Below are 21369 nucleotides of genomic sequence, written 5' to 3' on the forward strand. Positions count from 1 at the left end.
TAAATCTTGACTAATAACTAGGTTAAGATTAACGAAACAACTTACAAACAAGGTTAGGTACACATTTTCCTTAATTCTAATAAAAACAAGAGAAGTATGTCTTCTTAAAATAATTCAATTCATCATGCTGCAATGTTCTTTTAAAACAATAAATCCAATACTTAATAAATATACATTTTTAGATATTTCGTTTAGTCGAACAGTTTAGTACAACACATTTCGTAATGTCTCCACTCTGTGAGGATGGACTATCAAATAGTAATACCAAACCACGGACAACGCCTGTAATTCCTTGGGTATTGTGCATATTGTGCCCCCGAGCATCCACTGTAACGTCACCCGGCGTATCGCATTGAGAAAACAAGTTCCGCTGATAGGCCAACTTGGATCTGTTGTGATGTCAAATGCCAAGTTGTCACTTGGCTTTTGTTTTTGTTTTGTTGTGTCAGAAAAATTAACATGCAGCTAAAATAATTGTATTTTTATTACAATAGTCTAATAATTGGTGAAGATTATACACTAAATTCAAGTAAATGTATATTTTTCAATGGTCATAATGCACACAACGCCTGCTAGCCCAGGTAAGATTTCAATGGCAATTTCATACCTAACCTAAATAATCTCTGCTGATGCATCACTTGTATACATTACTAAAAATTTGTCTAGTCTGACAATTTTTTAAGGGTGGATCAACTAACAAATTGGGCGTCTTTCACAGATATGTATCCTGTATATGCTGAATACTTCACTACTTTTCCATGTGGATGAGAAAATATAACTTTTATGAAGAAATTTGACCTAAGCCAAGAACAAATTACCCACTAAGAAGATTGCAACATATCAATCAAGTTGAAGAGTGAAATTGTGTGCAATGGGATCAACTACTTACATTAGAACCGTGAATAAAAAAGCAAGGTTCAAGGTCAGTATAGTGATTTTACTTAAATTGACATTCAAATGAAAACTAATGCATTTTTCATTATTGTTTTATGTTTAATAATTATCATTGTACACTTTAGTAATCGGCATTGCTCAACATTGAGTTAATATGTATTATACAATGTCCTGAATGTGATGAAATGGAAGGGACTTAAGCCTAGTTTATAAAGCAAAATTTTAGTTATATTATTAATATTAGGACTAAGAATAGAATCAATGCTTATGACCAAAGTAGTTTATAAAAAAATAATTTAAATTTAGTATTAGTTATATCTGAATTCACTTAAAAACCAAAATTTATTTTATTATGGTTAGGTATGAAATTGTCATTGTAATCTTACCTGGGCCAGCAGCTGTTGTATCCATTATGTCAATCAAAAAATATACATTTACTTGATTTTAGTGTATAATCTTCACCAATTAAATTGTTAGATTTTGTCATAAAAATATAATTAATTTTAGCAGCATGCTAAAACAAATAAACAAAAGCAAAGTGACAAGTGGAAATTTTACTTGACAACACAACAGATCCAAGAGGGCGGCCCTATCAGCAAAACCTGTTTCCTCGAATCGCTACCTCGCGTGACGTCACAGTGGGTGCTCGGGTGCACAGTATTAATATAATACACACACACAAACAATCTCTATTTCCGAGGAAAAAGGCTATCGACCTACCGGTCTTTCTGCCAATGTTACAGAAACAAAGCTTAATCTATCCACCTAAATATTTGTTAAAAGAAAAATAAATAAATAATGTTTTACAAAGAAAAGGTTAAAATTAATAGTTAGTCCGTTTTTTTTAGGTAAAATGTCTTGGATTGCTTCGACGGTGTTAAGTGAAAAAACTAATTACACGTCAAGTATAACTTTTATTTTAAAAACTTAATTAAACAGTAAATTCCTCAAAGTTTCCTTTTTAATACACACTCTACATTACATTGCAGTAATTTTTTAACTGTACTTACAAAGACATAGTGACATCCTTTTTGACAAACGATAAATGACATTACAATGACTTACAGACCACAGTGTTACCAATGATTACAGTAACAGACTTGGATTCCGGTTAAGGATTTTCTACACTCCCCCTCAAGTCTGTAATTGTATGTAACATCAACAAGTTTACATAATTTAAATTCAAAATAAAAACTTTAACATTTTAGAGAAGAAACAAAAACTTAAACTAGTAAATTAACATCTCACAACTCTGAGCACGGTAATTCAACAACATTCAAACAGTTTCTAAAACAAATAAACTTTTGTTTTGTAAGAGCCTTAGTTAAAATGTCAGCTTGTTGTAAATCAGTTGAAATATAATTCAAAGTAATTTTTCCTTGTGAAACACGGATAAAATGATGTTTTACATCAACATGTTTAGTTTTGTTTGTTTCTAACGTAGATGCCATCCTTATGCATGATTGATTATCTTCAAAAACTGTAATAGGAAAAATTTCAATTTTTAACATTTCAGATAAGATATACCCGAAAAAGAAACTTTCACTCACAGATAAGGATAATGCCACGTATTCCGCTTCAGCACTAGAAAGTGCAACTACACTTTGTTTCTTTGATTTCCAAAATACAACATTATCATTCATTTTCACTAAGAAACCAGAAATACTTCGTCTGTCTGCTTCATTAGTAAAATCTGAGTCTACATAAGTGATAAGTTTAACAGGACTGGACTGATTTGACTGTGTATATTTAAGACCAAAATTCTTTGTATTATTTACATATTTAAGAACAGATTTCAAGTAGTTCCAGTGTTCTGTTTCATAACTGTTCTGAAACTGACTAAAAAAGGTTATAGTATAACATAGGTCTGGTCTTGATCCTAACATTAAGTACATAAGTTCACCAATTAATTCCCTATATGGAATATTTGAAGAAACATTATTCGTATTTCCTGCTGTTAATTTTAACTTCGGTTGCATTGGTATTTGCGACATTTTACAATCAGACATTTTAAATTTTTGTAACAATCTTCTGATAAGTTCTCTCTGTGTTATAAATAAATGATCACCCAACATTTTTATCTCTAGACCTAAAAACACTAAATTCCTGTTGGTCAATTCTGTAATTTTGAAAGATTTTGATATACTATTTATCAAATTGTCTCAATTCTTGATTACTTTTTGAAAACATTATCATATCGTCGACATGTATGGTATAAGTAAATAAATGGTATTGGTAAAATATAAACATGGATCTTTCATAGAACGCTGAAAACCCAAATTAAGTAATGTAGTATTAAAAAGCGAATTCCAGCACTTGGGTGCTTGCTTGAGTCCATAAAGCGCCTTTTTCAGTTTACAAACCAAACTTTTATCATTGACATTCAAACCTTCTGGTTGTTTCATATTGTCACGTTTTGGGGGTAGCGTAGGAAGAGAAACAAGATGTAGCTTAAGTATGTCGTCTTTATTTGGCACTCTTAGCATCGAACACCGTCCAGGAGAGGGTGTGTGGGTGTGGGTCTATGTGCGTAAGCCCTTCTGAAGTGTCGCCAAGCCGTCCAAGTGTAACGAGCCGTCCGGGCACTAGAAAGTTCGGACTGTCGCTCGTGACCTCCCTCTGGGGATGACCCCAGAGTTCGGTGGTCGTCGATGGCTTGAGACGCTGATTAAATACCCACATCGTGACCCCAATTTGCCGGTCTTGCTGATTCAGACAGTGCACTAGGGGAGACCGGGGCCCGACTAGGTAACGGAACTTAGTGCAATTTATGTTATTCGTGACAATATAAACAGGGTTGTTCCATTCAAGAATGCAGTGACACATCATGTTGTCTAACATTCAAGTCAAATTCAAGATACAAACATAGTAAAACTCTAATCGTACTCATTCTTACTACTGGTGCGTACACTTCTTCACTTAAAGAGGTTTGTTGATACCCTCTTGCCACTAAACGAGCTCTTTTTGTCACAACACTATTAACAAGTTTTTCCCGGAAAACCCACTTTGAGTCAATAATGTCCACATCTTCAGGTGGTCGAACTAGGTCCCAGGTAGCATTCTCTTCCAAACAATGAAGTTCTCGCTGAACAGCTTCTAACCATCCGTCATCCCTTTTTTCGGCTTCCTTGTAGGTGTTTGACACTTCCATTAGCATTGTTTCAACTGACAATGCGCTGAACAAATTAGATTCTTCATCACCATCCACTCAATTCAAAGTCCTTTAGATAACTAGGTAGTTGTTTGGCCCTTGTGCTTCTTCTGACAGATTCTGAATTTTTATTCAGCATTTGCAATTGCTCATTTTGAGGTTCATTCTGCTGTGGTGTAATTTTTATTTTATCTTTATCGGTGTTCTCCTTTTCTTTGTTTTCTTCAATTTCATTGCTTTTCTGATTGTCTTGCAAGTAAATTTCTGCAAACTTTGGTTTCACCTCTTCAAAAATAACATTTCTGGCATGAACTATTTTTCTTTCAGTTTCATCCCACAAGCGATACCCATTATCAGCATAGCCAACCATTATCATTGCTTTACAATGAGGATCCAGTTTTGAAGTTCGTAATTGTTTAGGGATAAGATTGTAAGCAGTACACCCAAACAATTTTATTTTGGCCAAGTTAGGAGGGGCCTGATACCAAATTCCTGCTGGACACTTTTCTTGATCTATTCCACGAGTCTCTGACCGCACTGCTTCGCCCCACAATGATTTGTCTAAATTGGAATCATAAAGCATACACCTTGCTTTTTCCATTATGGTGCGGTTGTAACGTTCCGCTACACCATTCTGTTCCGGGTTATAAGCAACTGTATATTGAATTTTAATGCCTTTTTGTCTTGTTTTCTTGTTAGTTAACAAATAACAAATGCAAAAATGTGAGTAGTGATCAACAAATGTTAAAAAGTATCTTTTACCATCATGTGTTTCGGGATTTATCGGCCCACAAAGATCTGTAGAAACTACTTCTAGTATTCTTGATGGTTTCCTATTTTCAGAAAGATTAACAAAAGGTAACCTGGTTTGTTTGCCTTTCAGACAGATTTCACATAATTGGGGTGCAGGATATTTGGCTGAGTGCCCCATTTTCCTGTGTATCAACATTTGCTCTTCAACTCCTTGGTTAACTAAACAAGTATTTTTATTCAAGTAAAGATCTATTATGTACAAATTCCCCTTTAAATTTCCTTCCAAAACAGTAACTTTATTTTTCAAAATATACACCTTTTTGTCTTTAAATGATACTTCAAATCCACATTCTTCCAGTTTTCTTACAGAAAGCAAATTATGCATTAAGTTCTCACATACCCATACATTCTTAACAGTTACTGGTAAGCCTGATTTAGAATGTAGGTATAGACACCCTTCCTTTTCAGCAACTAATGTTTCACCTTCCTTTGCAACATTTATTTTCTGGCAAATATTTACATTGTTTTTCACAAATTTGTCTAAATGTTTTCCTATTAAATGATTAGTTGCACCGCTGTCTATGACAAATTGAACAACAGACACATTTTCAACATTCAAAGTAGTATTATTGGCACTAGCTACTGTACTGACCTGTTCTAGCAAAGATGTGTCTTCATTGGAACATAGAAATGTAATTGCTGATGCACCATCCTGATCTCGATCCTGATCCTGATCATAAAGTCCTGATCCTTGAACATTATTGGTACTTTGGTAGGTTCCTTCCCTTTGTTGTCTCTGTCTGAAGAAACAATTTGACTTTTTGTGACCAATTCTTTGACAGTATTCCACTTAAATGGAAAATTTCCCTTGTAACCTGTTTCATTTGCATTTTCCACACGAGCTTGACCTCTGTTGACCTGTGTATGATTTTCTTCTAAAATGGTTCTGATATCCTACAAAAGCTAAATTTTGATCTTCATTCTGACTTTTTGACCTGTTTTGACGAGCCTCCTCCAAAAGCAGTTTGCTTTTCACAAAATCTAGGGTAACTACACTCTGATCCTGGCAGAACATAATATCAATAGCTGTTGTTACAGCCTGATATGTCTCTGGCATTACTGATAAAAGTTGTAATATAATTTCGTTCTTGTCAAGCTTACCTCCAGCTGCATTTAACTCATTAATTGTTTGATCGAATTCCGTAAGAAAAACATTCAGGGATGTTTAATTATTATATTTTAGGCTTCGTAGCTTTTTTTGCAACATTACTTGAGTGGAAATACCTGTCTCTGCATAGGTTTGAGTTAAAGTATGCATTATGTCCCTGGCAGTTTTCTTATCTTTCAGCATTTCCAGAATGTTATCAGCTACACTTTGTACAATAACCATCCTAGCCTTTACATCGCTTTTCTGAAACTTTTCATATTCACTGACCTCAGCTTCCATAGGTGGTTCTTCTGATAACACATATAGGACTCCTTGCTGCTCCAGTAACAGTTTAATTCTGAATTCCCAGTTAGAGAATGACGTTCCATCGAAAGGTTTCACAGTGAACCAGCTTTGTTGTTTTTCTGACATCTTTACCAAATTCCGGTATTCCTGAATAGCTTCCTAATGCAACAAAATGGCTTCCTCACAGACTTTTTCCTTTCACCTTTAGCAACTTTAGTTTTCCACTTAAAGCATCCGTTCTGGGCCCATAACCTATTGGATTGCTTCGACGGTGTTAAGTGAAAAAACTAATTACACGTCAAGTATAACTTTTATTTTAAAAACTTAATTGAACAGTAAATTCCTCAAAGTTTCCTTTTTAATACACACTCTACATTACAGTGCAGTAATAATTTTTAACTGTACTTTCAAATGACATAGTGACATCTTTTTGACAAACGATAAAAAACATTACAATGACTTACAGACCACAGTGTTGCCAATGATTACAGTAACAGACTTGGATTCCGGTTAAGGATTTTCTACAATGGTTACAACAGCTGCTGGCCCAGGTAAGATTACAATGACAATTTCATACCTAACCTATGTAATAAACCATGCTATTGCTGATGCATCATTACTACACATAATTGTACTAACATTTTTAAGGGTGGTTCTAGTAACTAATTCGACTAGTCTTACAGATCTGCAACTGGTATATGCTGCATACATCACTACTTTTCCATGTGGATGAAAAAGCACAACTCTTATGAAGAAAGTGACTACATTTCCCAGGGACTGCAATCAAGTCAAGTTAAAGAAGAAAAATTGTGTGCAATATATTAAACTATCTACATTAGGTACAACAGTGGATTAAAAAGCAAGTTTTAAGGTGAGTTAACTGTTTTAAAGCTAGATTTGTAGTTCTATTTCCGCAAGAAGTAAGCAGCAAGCAGTAGTAGCCATGTCAATTCATAGTTCGACTTTAGTAAGAAGGAAATAACATAACCCCAAAGTCTTATAAACCATCAAAATTTTATTTATTATCTTGTGGGTTGTCATTTTTAGGCAAAAGCAAAAGAAAGTATTTGTCACATGATATTCTAAAAATCTATGAATGGGGGTAAAGACCAGTAGTCTATGATGGAAGCAGTAAGGAGCAAGGTAAGAAATGAAAATGATTCATTTCTGGCTGCTTACTGCTTGCGGTTAATGTGGCTTGCACTTATTTGTCAAACTATTGGCAAATTCGACTGGGAAGCACTATCCGAGTGCACGGCCTACCCCAGTTCAATTCGCATTTTCTCAGTGCCATGTAAAAGTTGCTCTAACTCGGATTAGGTGCAGTTAGCACGCGACACTAAAAAAGTGCGAGCCACACCAGTGCAGTTATTAAAATGAGGTTGATTGGACTGGGATTGACAATTGACAGAAAACAGAACTATGGTAACCTAGAAATTTACAAACGTAACCTAAAAAGTACTAATACTGCCAATAAATAAATAATAAAAAAAAAACAAAGAAAATTATAAGTGGGTATCATAGAAAAATGGAAGAAATACGGTTCTTAAATATTGTATCAGATCGGGAAAAAGTATTACTTTTGCAACTAGTTATGAAAAGTTCAAAACATTTATTTGTTTTAATGCATTTCCGTAGAAAGGAGCAGTTTATACAAGGTGGTTTGAAAGTGAATATTTGTGTTAAATAACTAGAAAAGATAGTTTTCACCACTATTTGGTCAAAATTAGAAAAAAATTTGTATGAAACACGTTTTGAAAAGGTCTTAAGTGGAACTCATTCAAATTTATTTAGTTTAACATTTCAACTATGTTGTTTCTTTTTTCTTCTCCCAAACGACGCAAGCTTAAATTACTTTCCACTTCTTCAGTCACATCCTCAGCATTTATTGTAGTATCATCGGAGATGTGCCATTCGTCATTGTCGCTAATACATAAATTGTGTAAAACACAATAGGCAATAATAAAATTGATCAGCCTATCCACCTCAAAGAAGTCTAAATTGGTTAACTGGCGCCAACGTTGTTTTAGCAATGCAAAAGAATTCTCTATTTTAACCCTAGTAGCACTAAATCGTTTATTGAATTTTATCTGTTGTTCGGTCAAAGTGCCGTAGTCTCTGTAAGGGGTAATCAAATATTGCCTTAAAGGGTAGGCAGAGTCCCCCAAAAGATGATACTCATCTCCACATAAACCTGGCAGTTTTTGGGAAATTAATGACATTGAAAATACCCTGACATCGTGGATTTTGCTAGGAGTGCCTGTAAATACATCCAAAAATCTTTTATTGGCATCACATATAGCCTGCAGGGTAACAGCTGGCAAATCATGTCGATTCACATAAGTTGATTTAATTTTGCCTGCCGGACAATGAACCGGGATGTAGGTTCCATCTATGCAGCCTAAAACTCCAGGAAAGGCTGCAATCTAAAAAATAACAAAAATAAAAATTTCATTCATTTTGCACCTTAGAACATCATCAGAGTTGATCTTGATCGATTTTGAGAGATAATTAAGAAAACAATTAGACAGATTTTGACCACAAACAAGCCCAAATTCAGTCTCCAATGTAGTCCCAAGTAACATAAATAGCAAATTAGGTAATTAGTTTACCTTAAAAAATTCTTCAGAGATTTTAATTTTTTCTTCTGGTGTTTCAGGAAATTTTATTACATTTGGGGCCAGGTCATAAAGAAACAACATAATTCGGGTGCATATGGAATGACCGCTAGATGCAGCTATTCCAAAACGGTCAGCTACATCCCTAAGCGCACACTTGTTCCCAGCAAACCTAAAAATAATCATGTTATTATCACTCTGTCCCCTGTAGAGTAAGCAATGTGAAAACTAACCATAAAAAGAATAATATGAAGGTTGCTGGGCTTATAGGTGAAGAACCTCCATGACCTATTGTTGATTTGTATATTTGTGATTCTCCATATTTAGCAGATAATTTTTCAAAAGTACCATGGGTCACTCGAAAGTGCTTTTTAAACTAAAATTTTAAAAATTTAAATTTATTGAATAAATAATATTTGTATTAGCCACCTACTAGAAATGCAAATTCATAAATCTTATTAACACAGATTTACTAATCTTGCAATCTCTGTAATATCTTGATAAAAACTATTACTTCTTGTCTTTAAATCTGAGAGTCATTTACTTACCTGATATAGGAGGATACAGTCACATAAAATAAGTTTTTATAGGTCAAAATATATAATAACGGATGTTAAATGATTAAATAGCATTTAAAGTAGGTAGGCAGGTATTATAAATGGGGTAGGTACCAATATCAGATAACAAAATCGCACCCACATTTACCTGATCATTAGAATAGGCCTTCACAACCTCCACGTAATTGTTAACTTTAGGTTGGTCTAATTTATCAAATTGTCCCAAGCAAGCTAACCACTCTTCATCCGAGGAATCACTCTCGCTGCTAGATGACGTGTTTAATAAAAAATCTTCAAGTAAAGCCGTTGACACCATTTCTATTTATTTGTTTGTTTCTCTAGCCAGAACTGAACTAGAACTATACTAGCAGCACAGTTCTAAAATTTTGCACTAAGTGCTAAAACACCGCACCGAATTCTCACAGACCGCACTAAATTGGTGCATTTCCGAGACGAACATAAATATTTTCAAAACCAGTGCAGAACTTTGTCAGTCGAACAACCAGCACCGGGCGAGTGTGCTTTCAGTGCAGAATAGTGCGCACTAGTGCCGCCAGTCGAATTCGCTATATGAATTAGTGTGTAGTGTTACAAGTATATTATTTATTTTTACTGCAGCTTACTGATTACTTCTTCTTGCGGAACTAGAACTATGAATCCAGCTTAATGATAGTAACATTAACAAAAATAAAAAGCAATACAGTTTTCATTTTACCTTTAACACAATAATCATCATTGTACACTAACACTTTGTTTTTTGGTAGGTTAGAATATGTCCAAAGTCATAAACACATCTATGCTATCTAATTTAACATAACTTGAAAAGTATTTTGCCCGGTTTCAGGGTTGGCAAGTTTTGGACAGTGTGGTTTAAACCATTGGTTTTAACCCGGTTAAAACTGCCCTGGTCAAATTTGTTTTGGACACTTTAGTGGTCAAAACGGGTCAAAACCAAAAAGTTCAAAATTAAAAAAATATATATTTGTTTTAATTATTTTTTAAGAAATGTTTTACCTCAAAATATTCAAAAATTTGTACTCAAAATAAAAAAAAAATTATTTTAAACAAAAAGAAACATTTAAACAAAAAAAAGCCAACAAATTATAAACCTGCCTATTATATCTACATCCAGTCATCATTGTCTTCCTACCTTTCAAAATTTTTATCTTGTTTTATTTTTAAATTTAACATTCTATATACAGAAATCAGTTTGTTACATTTTGTAAACACCTAATTTATATATTTTTTAATTTTTTATTCTAGGAATAAATTTTTTCTGTTGGTTTTAACCAGTTTCAATCATTTTGACCAGTTTTAACCAGTTTTGACCACTGCCCTGGTCAAAATCAAAAAAAGTGGTCATTTGCACATCCCTGCCCCGGTTTATACTTTTAAATTAAAAAAATTAATTTGATTTTAATTACATGAATTACGAAACCGGTGTTGCAAAATACCTTTTTAAAAATAATTAACTTAAGCTTTATTAGAAAATACACTAAAATAATAATACGTAATACGTCTAACTAGTTTTAATGCTAAGCTCTGACTAACTCTAAATCTAACACAAACACTCCCGAGAACAATATTATGTCTATTCAGCAATACCTAAGTACTTGCTTTAACTTGCATTTTACGTAAAAGGGTGCCTCGTAACTCCTCCCCTGGAAGCTTCAACTATACGGCTTGACGGGGTAGTTGAACATCACGTGGTAGCTCCATTTCCTTAGGATTTTCTTCCATCATGGTCTTCTTACCGCAACTTAACAGGTTTAGTTTCCTTATGACAATGTAGATGACCAGCAGGATCAAGAGTCCATAAATTGCAATTGTCCAAAAACTTGGAGTTTTGGAAATGTCCGAAAAGCTTAACGAAGGATGGGTTTCCAAAATTTGGCTTTTTAGCTTCTGCAAATCGTCCAATTTGATTTCTTCCAATGGTTGAGTACTTAAGCTCAACGTCGGTAAAAATGGCAAATTGTCTGTTAAATCAGGGAAAAGAATTAGTTGATTGGAATTTTCTGCTGGTTGCCGATTATTGATCAATATGTTGTTAAACTGAACTTCACAATGTACTGGTATGTTCATTATGTATGTTCCCAGTAGCCTTAGACGTTCATTTTGATTTGTACACTTTAATTGAACTAGTTCTTCTTTGGGCAACACTATTATCCATTGACTTAAGTCATCCAGTTGATTGACTATTGGACTGGCAATATGTATTGCGATTTGGTGACAGGCAGGTGAAAATCCATTATCTTCTAATAATTGAATGGTGCAGGATGCGTTTTGCCTATCATCTTGAAGTTCCATTTTGTCGCATAAGTAGTACTGATTTTTAAGTTTAGTACATTCGGTACTCTGGTATGAGAAGTGCAATTTATTTTTTAAAAGAAATTTATTTTCTGGTATGATAACCTTAAAATAACTCTGATGATATACAGGTGTTGAATAGAGTCGATAATAGTTAAATTCGTTTGGATGGGTGATTGGAATTTTGAAAACAAAATTTACTTTGTTCTTATATATAAAACTTTCTACTTTTATGAATTTTTCGTACAAGAGTGTATTCTCTAAAGTAACTTCTAGAGGCATTCGATTGGCAGTAACTACTTTTTGAATACGTTGTAGCTCGTAAAACAAAGCATCTGTTTTTATAATGCTTGAATGCAAAACTTTAAGTTTGGAAAAAGTGATAGCATTCTCTATATCTTGTAACACAGAATCAATAATTTCATAGATATTAATAATTTGATTTAGTGTGTCTTTAATATAGTTAGCATTTTCCTTAAAGGTGGTTTTTTGTACGATTAACTCGATTTGATGCAATCTCGAGTCCAGTAGCATTTCATTGTAACTGATCTTTTCAACAGTAGAATTAAATTGTTTTATTAAATTGAGTGATACAGAATTTCCTTCCAAAATTCTCGAAGTTAACTTATTTTGATTATTTTGCAGTTCTTGTATTAGATTATCATAACGTTCTCCATCTGAAGCGTCTAGATTTCCTGTGATTGATTTAAAAATGGAGCCAATGCCATTTATTAGTCCGCGCTTATATCTATCTGGGTGAGGAATTATCTCTTTTAGCTTATTTTCTACTCTTTCTTGAATTAACGATAATATTTTAATGTAATTAAGCGTTTCTATTCTATATTCTATGTGTCTATCTATTAAAGCGGTTATGTTTATAGACCTATTCTGTAACTTATTTAATTCTATAATTACTGGATTTAAGTCGTAGAAATTGAAAAGTGTAAAGGAGTACTCTTCTAATTTTGCATGCCCTAGGTTAACTGGAATTAGTCCAGGGTTATCCGATAACGTCTTGACTGTAATTTTGTCGTCGACTGCACGGGTCTTTTGCAGAATTCTGAAAAATAATTTTATTATTCAAAACTATATTTTTTCCTAATTAAAGGGCGTTTAATATTAGAGAGATGTACTTTTCCTTGTTTTTCCGTAACACCTGTTTTCTTTTTCGTATTTATACTAATTAGTTTAGTCGGTTGTGTAAATTTGTCTGTGTGTTTTTGACGAGTGTGTTTCTTTAAGTACACGGTTTGGTCAGGTTGGAATATTTCAGGGTCGTCTGTATTTTTATTCCTTTTTTCAGCCAAATATTCTTTCTTTTTAATTAATTTATCATTAATTTGAGAATAGAGAATATTTGCTTTTTCTTTATGTGAATTGACATAATCGTTGACAAGGATTTGATCTAATTTTAGGTCGAAAATGTCATTTGAGGTTACGTGTCCTTGTATAATATCAATTGGTTTTAGATTAGTACTAGAGTGAATGGTATGATTATACGCAAGTATGGCATAAATCATTTTTTGTTCCATCGGAGCGGCTGAATAATTTTGATTATTAAGTAATCTAATGTGTTCAGCAAGAGTTGAATGTAATCTTTCTATAACTCCATTTGATTCTGGGTGATGTGGGGAACAAAAATGTACTTTAATCTTGTGCAAGGTTAATAATTCTGTCACCACTGAATTTTTAAATTCGGTGCCATTGTCGATAATTATTTGTTTGGGTATTCCATGGTGAGAAAAGAATATTAAAAGCTTATCAACAATTTCCACAGAAGCAAGTGAATTTAAATGATATGCTTGTGCATATTTCGAAAAACTGTCAATAATTGTCAGAAATTTGTTTTTTTCAAAAGTATAGGTGTCAAGGTGAATAATTTCAAAAGGTCTTGATGCAGTTGGAGTCACATTCATTGGGATTTTGACTGGGGTTCTCTCATATTTACTTCTTATACAAATCTCGCAATCATTTATATAAGTTTGAACAGATTGTTTTAATTCGGGCCAGTAATACCTTTCTCTTAAACGTTTAATCGTTTCTTCGATGCCGCGGTGGTTAGATTTACTTTCATGATAATTTTGAATTATCTCTTTGATGTCGTTTTTATCCGTAACATCAATTAATTTTTTGAGACAACGTAAGAATTTAAGAGATGGCCACTTAAAGGTTTTTCTTATTACTTCAGCGAATGGTTCAAAAATATCTGGATCTTCAAAATACAGGTAATAAAGTTTATTTGGTACAACAGCTTCCTTAATGAATGTTATGACACTTTTTTCAAAATCGTCTTCAGAGAATTGTACAGTAATTCGACGTTTCTTGTCAAACAAATTTGTAATTCTGTGTTTCGCGGGTGAATGAAATACCTTTTGGATTATTATTTGGTTTGTACCATAATTAACAGCAGTTTCTGAAATCGGAATACCAACTACAGGATCTTGATCAGCATTTGTATGAACGGTGTTATTATCATCGTCAGGGATACACGGCTGCTCGTCGTCCGGTTGAGCGATAACATAAATCCGATCCAAATCGTAACTTGTACTAGGTGCCATATGATCGTTGTAAACATCATTTACATACTTGTCGATATCAAATGCTTCAGTGTCTTGGGTTTCTTTAACGTGAATTTCTATCCGTGACAAGGCGTCAGCGTTAGTATTCAGTTTACCCTTTTTATAGATAATGTGATAATCAAATTCTTCTAACTTGATTCGCCAACGTAGTAATTTTGAAGATGGATCTTTTAGCGAAAATAACCATTGTAATGGTTTATGGTCGGTTATTATATTAAACTTCCTACCAAATAAATATGGCCTGAAATATTTAGTTGCCCAGACTAAGCATAAACACTCTTTTTCTATGGTGGAATAATTTAATTCAGAGTCATTTAGAGTCCTAGATGCATACGCGATTGGTAAATCTTGACCTATCGGCCCTTGCGATAATACTGCTCCCAACGCGACGTTACTTGCATCCGTTGTTAAATTGAATGGCTTACTAAAGTCGGGGTACTGCAGTATTGGTTCATTAATTAAAAGGTTTTTACAGGTCTCGAAACAATTGACAAATTCATCGTTATGCTCAATTTTGGCTCCCTTTTTTAGACATTTTGTTAATGGTTTAGTTAATTTGGAAAAATTATTAATGAATCTACGATAATATCCCAAAAGTCCCAAAAATCCTTTTAATTGTTTGGTTGTTTTTGGAATTGGAAATCGTTTTATGGCCAAAATTTTATCTGGGTTTGGTTTTACACCAGAAGGAGTGACAACATGTCCTAGATAAGCTACTTCATGTCGTAAGAATTCACTTTTATCTGTCTGTATTTTAAAATTTGAATCTCGTAATCTCTGAAAAACTAATTTTAAATTTTCCATATGTTCTTGCAAGGATGTTGAGTACACAATAATGTCATCTAAATAGACTAAGCACTTTTCGTTCTGAATTCCGCGTAATATAGAGTCCATAACCTGCTGGAAGGTTGCTGGCGCATTTTTCAGACCGAATGGCATTCTAAGAAATTCGAAATGACCGTTTTCTGCGTTAAAAGCGGTTTTCGGAATATCATCTTCATGCATCTCGATTTGATGGAAACCTGATGCTAAGTCTATAGTCGAAAAATATTGACATTTACCTAATTTATCTAAAATGTCGGTAATTTGAGGCAGTGGATACTTTTTATCGATGGTTTTTTCATTCAGTTTTCTATAATCGATTACGACGCGCCACTTTTGTTTACCGGACGCATCTAATTTTTTTGGTACAACCCAAATGGGTGAAGACCAAGGAGAATCAGATGGTCTAATGATATTTTGTTCTAACATCTTTTTAATTTGGCGATCAACTTCTTGTCGATGAATGAAAGGATACCTGTACGATTTTGTGTAAACAGGGGTTTCGTCACTAGTTTTGATAGTATGTTTAATTTTATTTGTAAACGATAAAGGCACATTTTCGTTATAGAAAATATCTGAAAATTCTTGACATAATTTTAAGATTTTACTTTTTTCTTCGGAGTTTAGATGGTCAACACGTATTTTAGAAATATCAAAGTTTGAGTCATGTGATGGACAGTCATTAACGTTGTTAAAGTCAATGTTCTCAAAATATGATATATCAAAATTTTCTACTTCGATTGGGTCTGAGAAGTCGATAGTTATTGGTGAATTTCCATTATTTAAAATTGTTGTTATTGCGCAACCGTTTTTTGCTAAACTTAAGGATTCTGGAATTTCACATTTCTGAATTTTAGTGTGTGGAATAATTACTTCTCCATTTTTAATTGACGTTTTAACTTTTATTACTTGTTCTGTTCGTGGTTGAACCGTGATTAAATTTAAATCAGAATTAGTTTTATAAAATTGCAAAGGAATTTTTGCATAAGGTGTTATTATGTGATTAGTGTCTAGATTTACGTTTGCTTGTAGAAGTTTAAGGTTATCAAGTCCTAACAAGCCGTCAAAAATTGAATGAAATTTAAATAAGAAAAATTTTAAATCTTGCGGATCTGGTAATTTAAACAATTTCGAAGCTGGAATTAATGCACTATGGTCGTGTGCTGATTGTTGAAAAGTTGAACTTACAACAAATGGTTCATACATTATTCGCGTTGGAAATAACCTCTGTACTAGATCTGGATTCATAAACGATCTACTAGATCCTGAATCAATTAAAATTTTTAAATTTTGTTCTGGAAATATCACATAAGCAAGTTCACTAGACGAGTTTAGGTTAAGATTAAAAATTAGTGGATTGTCTGTTATGTGATCAAATTGTCCTTGGAAGCTTGGTGAAAATTTTCAGTTTCATTAGACGTTTGGGAGTCTTCAATTGTCGATTGATCTAGATATTGATTATTCGTTGAAAAGTCGATTTGTTCCTCGTTAGGAAAATCACTGTTATATTGCAAATAATGATCATTTTCGGGGTAATTATAAAAATAATCATTAGGGGTTGTATCTAGTTCCGTATTATAGACTTCTTCGATTGTTGGCATATTCCTTCGTGGTTGGAAATTGCCCTGTGAAGGACGTTGTCCCGGAAATTGATTTGATCTATTAGTTCTAAATGTTTGTTGGGTGCACACCGACATAGGTGTTGGAGTAGGTAAAATTTTTGAACTATTGGGTTTGAAAACGTTAGTGTTTGGTCTTCCGAACACTTGAGAATTGGTTGGAAATTTTTGAGGTCGGAAATTGTTATTTGGCCTTATAGGTATAGGTTGGGATGGAAAAGGTTGTCTGAATTGATTGTGGGATGTGTTAGTATTGAAGTTACCATTAAAATTAGTCATTGACGGGTTCGAAAATGAAGGAAATCGTGGTTGATGGGTTGGAAAATAGTTTATAACTGGTTTAGTTGTTTGTGTTTTATGTGGGTGTTGTTTAAATGGGTTGTGTGTGTTATTTTGGAAATACCTAACATTATTTTCCTGTATGACAAATTAGATTGCCTGAGCTAAATCAATTGGCTTCATACACCTAATTGTATTTCCTAGGGGTTCTTTCAATCCCGATAAAAATGTCGTTAACGCTAAGTTTTGATACAAGCTACGCTTAATTGTTACTGATTCTACTGTATCATGAGCATCAACAAAACTTACTAACAAATTCAATATTTCTAAAACCCTATCATAAAAATTTTGGGGAGATTCGTTACTACCCTGTCTAAGCATAACTAAATCTCTGTTGAGGCACGACTCATCACGAGTATCCGCAAAGTGTCTATACAACGTACATTTTAGTTCGTCCCAGGTGGAGACGTTTTGGACATTCACAACAAGTCTTGCACTTCCTGTTAACTTTCCAATTAAGCAATGTAATAAATAAGTATTTTGGAAGCAATTTCTGTTAGTTACATCATAAAATTGTTCGATTAAAGTTTTGCAAGTTGCTAGAAATCGATTTAATTCGCTTGGATTGCCATCAAACTGAGGCACACAATTAATATATTCTGGCTTAAACTGAAGAGCCATTTCAGATAAATCTGTATTAATATTAGTATGTAATTGTAAATTACCTGATGTTTGTAGCTTTTTAAGATTTTCTGCTAACAAATCAGCGTTAAAATTAATTGTTTGATTTTGATTCGAATTTGATTTTGAGTTAGTTAGCACTTTAGTTTCTAAAGTGGAGTCAGAGCTATTTGAAGGTTCTTTCTTATCGATAGATAAATTACTCAATAGATTCGATAAATCGTCATGTGACATCTAGAAAATTGCACTTACATAAGTAGCACTAGTACTAATATCTTCCATCCTATGAGCTTCAGGTTTGGGTGACGATGTAGTTCAGTCCAAATTCCGTCTTGCCCGTGAAATTAATCGATGGTTGACTAATTTCCAATTTACTTGGTACAAGGCAACTCTTCAGATGGTTCCTGATCGATAGTCCAGTTAACCGATCTTCATTCGGAAACAGGATCTTCACTCGAAATGTTCTTAGATTGGCAATAATCCGTACCGGAAATTAATACTCGATGTATCAATTTTTGCCAATCCTACCGACTGCGCCAATTACGAAACCGGTGTTGCAAAATACCTTTTTAAAAATAATTAACTTAAGCTTTATTAGAAAATACACTAAAATAATAATACGTAATACGTCTAACTAGTTTTAATGCTAAGCTCTGACTAACTCTAAATCTAACACAAACACTCCCGAGAACAATATTATGTCTATTCAGCGATACCTAAGTACTTGCTTTAACTTGCATTTTACGTAAAAGGGTGCCTCGTAACTCATGTAATGCTCGGTTTATACCTCCAAATTAAAAAATTAAATTAAATTTTAATTACATGTAAAATTGAATGAAAATTATTGTGGTTTATACTTTTCAAGATATGCTAAATTAAATGACATAGATGTGTTTTTTTGGCTTTGACGTATTTTAGACATATTCTAACCTAAAGAGGGTGAAAAATTCATGAAAAAGTTCAGCTATAAAATAATCATTTGTAAAATTTAAAATAATAACTAATGGATGAAGTTTTCTTTGGCTGTGGTTACCACACTAGTTGGAATCGGTGTATCCTTGACAAAACGATGGAAATGAAATTGGAGATATGGAGTAAGACCGATAAACAGGGAATGAAGGAAAAAACAAATCAAGTTTCACATTTTATCACAACGAAGGTTTCAAGAATTTGCCCTTAGTTTAAAGTTGGCAAACATGTGGCTTTAACTTTTTAAATTTAAGTTAAAACTTAACTTAATTTAACTTTTCGTTAATTTGGAGGTATAAACTATAAACCGGGTAATAAATTTGTCTTTAATGAACATTTACTTTAATTGTTAATTTGGAGGTATAAACCAGACATTGTCCCCTGTTTATACCTCCAAATTAACAATTAAACTATATTTTCGTGAAAGTCAATTTAATTTTATCAAAGTTATGCCTGCTTTATACCTCCCATTTAAGAATTAAATTAAATTAAAATTTCCACTAAAATTAATATTTAAACTAAGAAATCTTGTTTAGGTTTATACTACAAATTAATAATTAGAAAAATAAATAACTGTTTTGACTTACTGGACGTTCGACGTTGATTTTGACGTTGCCGTTTCTATTGTCATCGTCATTACGCGTGTTTTGTGGATAAAGAAAATTTTTATTAAAATAATTTAAAAAATTTGTTCTTAAACCACTTTTTCGGTAAAAAATCCAATTATGGAAAAAGACGATTCAAGTCTAATAGACTACGTATCGCAATATCCATACTTATATGACAAAACTAACAAAAGCTACAAAAACAAAATAGTGCGGGAAAATGCGTGGAAAACTATTGCCTCCTTGTTATCCGAAAAAAGATATTTATCCCGTAAGTTAGATCAAAATCACATTTTCAAATAAATATGCAATACACATCTTTGCAGCCACATTGGCTGAACAACGGTGGAACGTTCTGCGGAACCGTTTTTGCACCGAACTGAGAACAATAAGATGTGTGCCCTCAGGGTCCGGCTCTACTCCATCTCCCTGGCCCTACTTTCAGTCCATGAAGTTTTTACAACCATTTATAAGGAGTAGAAAGTAAGGCATATTATTATACAATATGTCTAACAATTAGGTACTAATTCTTAAAATTGTAGAACAAAAGGGACATATAAAACTGTGAGTCCCCCTTTAAGTTCCCCTGATGACTGTCCTTGGAACACAATGTCTATTCTTACAGAAAAATCAAGTGTTGAATATCCATCAGATAGCGAGAGTCGACAAGATAGTGAGGAAAAAACTGAAGAAAGTAATTTCTGAATACCTATGGAGTATTTGTTTACCTCTGATCAAAAAACACACTGGCTTGTTCTTTTACTCAACAAATGTTTTAGATGGGAAAGAAACAAGAAAGAAAGAGGTTCCAGTTGTAACTAATACTGTCTTAACTGCAGCAGGACCAAGCAATACCCAATTAAAAGACCTGTCAGAACTAAGGACAAATAATGTTTTTAAGTCAAAAAAAAGGAAAAGTACAGACAGCACATATTTGGCTGAGTTATCCAGAACTTTAAAAGCCAAAAAGTTATTTTGATGAAAAGAAAAATGTCCAAGGCAATCAAGATCTCAATTTTGGACTGTTAGTGGCCGATGCCTTAGCAAAAATTACTACCTCCAGAAAAAAGCATGCCCTGATGGCCAAAATTTTAGATTTGATAAGCGAATTTGACAGCGATGAAAATTGAAAAGGTTTTATTTGTGTTTAATTATTTCTATATATTTCTAAAATACTTCTATGTTTTAAAAGGAAATAAAATTTAATAATGAAATGAGTTAAAAATTTATTTTAATCATAAACATATTTTAATACCTTGAGACAAATTAAATCACACTTGAAACTTTTTTTACTAGACAATTTAAAATGTACAGGTTTGACGGAACTTTTCAGGAACAGTGCCTCTGGTGATGTAATCCAATTGCCATGGAACAGCTCCTTCAGGAGTCACAAAATAGTGTTTTAACACTTCTCTATTGTCTTGAGCTGCTCTTGCTGAATTATTGGATCCTACACGACCAACTGCTCTTACAGAATTATTATTTCTCCAGTTGCCAGGAATAACTTCATCATACTTATTTTCAGTATTTACATATCCCGTTGGGCAATACTTTCTCTATGGGTATATCTTCTTCACATTTTTGGATATAATTATGAAGCACAACCGTGCAAAGCACAATATTTTCAGATGTTTCTATAAGAGCATCAATTGGTCTATAGAATATTCTCCATCTCTGAGTAAGTATCCCAAAGGTATTTTCGATTACCCGTCTGGCTCGGGATAATCGGTAATTAAAAATTAACTTTTCAATACTTAAAAAGTTCCCAGGGAAGGGGCGCATTATATGAGTATGTAGGGGAAAGGCAGCATCAGCCACAAAGAAATGTGGAAGTACTTCATTTAAATTTGGCAAGGGCTTTGGATTAGGTAGATTTAAATTATTATTAATAAGACGATGCCCAAAACCTGAATTTTTGAAAATTGCACCATCCGAGTTACTTCCTTCACCACCAACATCAACTACAGTAAACTTGTAAAAGCTATCACATGCTGCCATTAAAACTAAACTGAAATGTTTCTTATAATTATAATATTTTGACGATGTTCCTGCTGGGCATTTTATTGCAACATGTTTACC

General features: G+C 33.3%; 2 long non-coding RNA genes across 2 annotated transcripts in view; both read left to right on the top strand.

Annotated features, from left to right (window-relative positions):
* Window positions 1-21369, top strand: part of LOC145738482 (uncharacterized) — a 288003-nt gene that overhangs the window by 212573 nt on the left and 54061 nt on the right. The gene's annotated exons all lie outside the window — the stretch shown is intronic.
* On the top strand, window positions 5850-20515 carry LOC145738436 (uncharacterized). Its single transcript, XR_014180746.1, has 4 exons — window positions 5850-6802; window positions 6935-7122; window positions 19617-19773; window positions 19833-20515. It is a non-coding gene; the product is annotated as an uncharacterized LOC145738436 (long non-coding RNA).

The sequence above is a fragment of the Ips typographus genome, linkage group LG15 (genome assembly GCF_016097725.1).
Source record: "Ips typographus isolate SLU linkage group LG15, UJ_Ityp_2.0, whole genome shotgun sequence".
NCBI classification, from domain to species: Eukaryota; Metazoa; Arthropoda; class Insecta; order Coleoptera; family Curculionidae; genus Ips; species Ips typographus.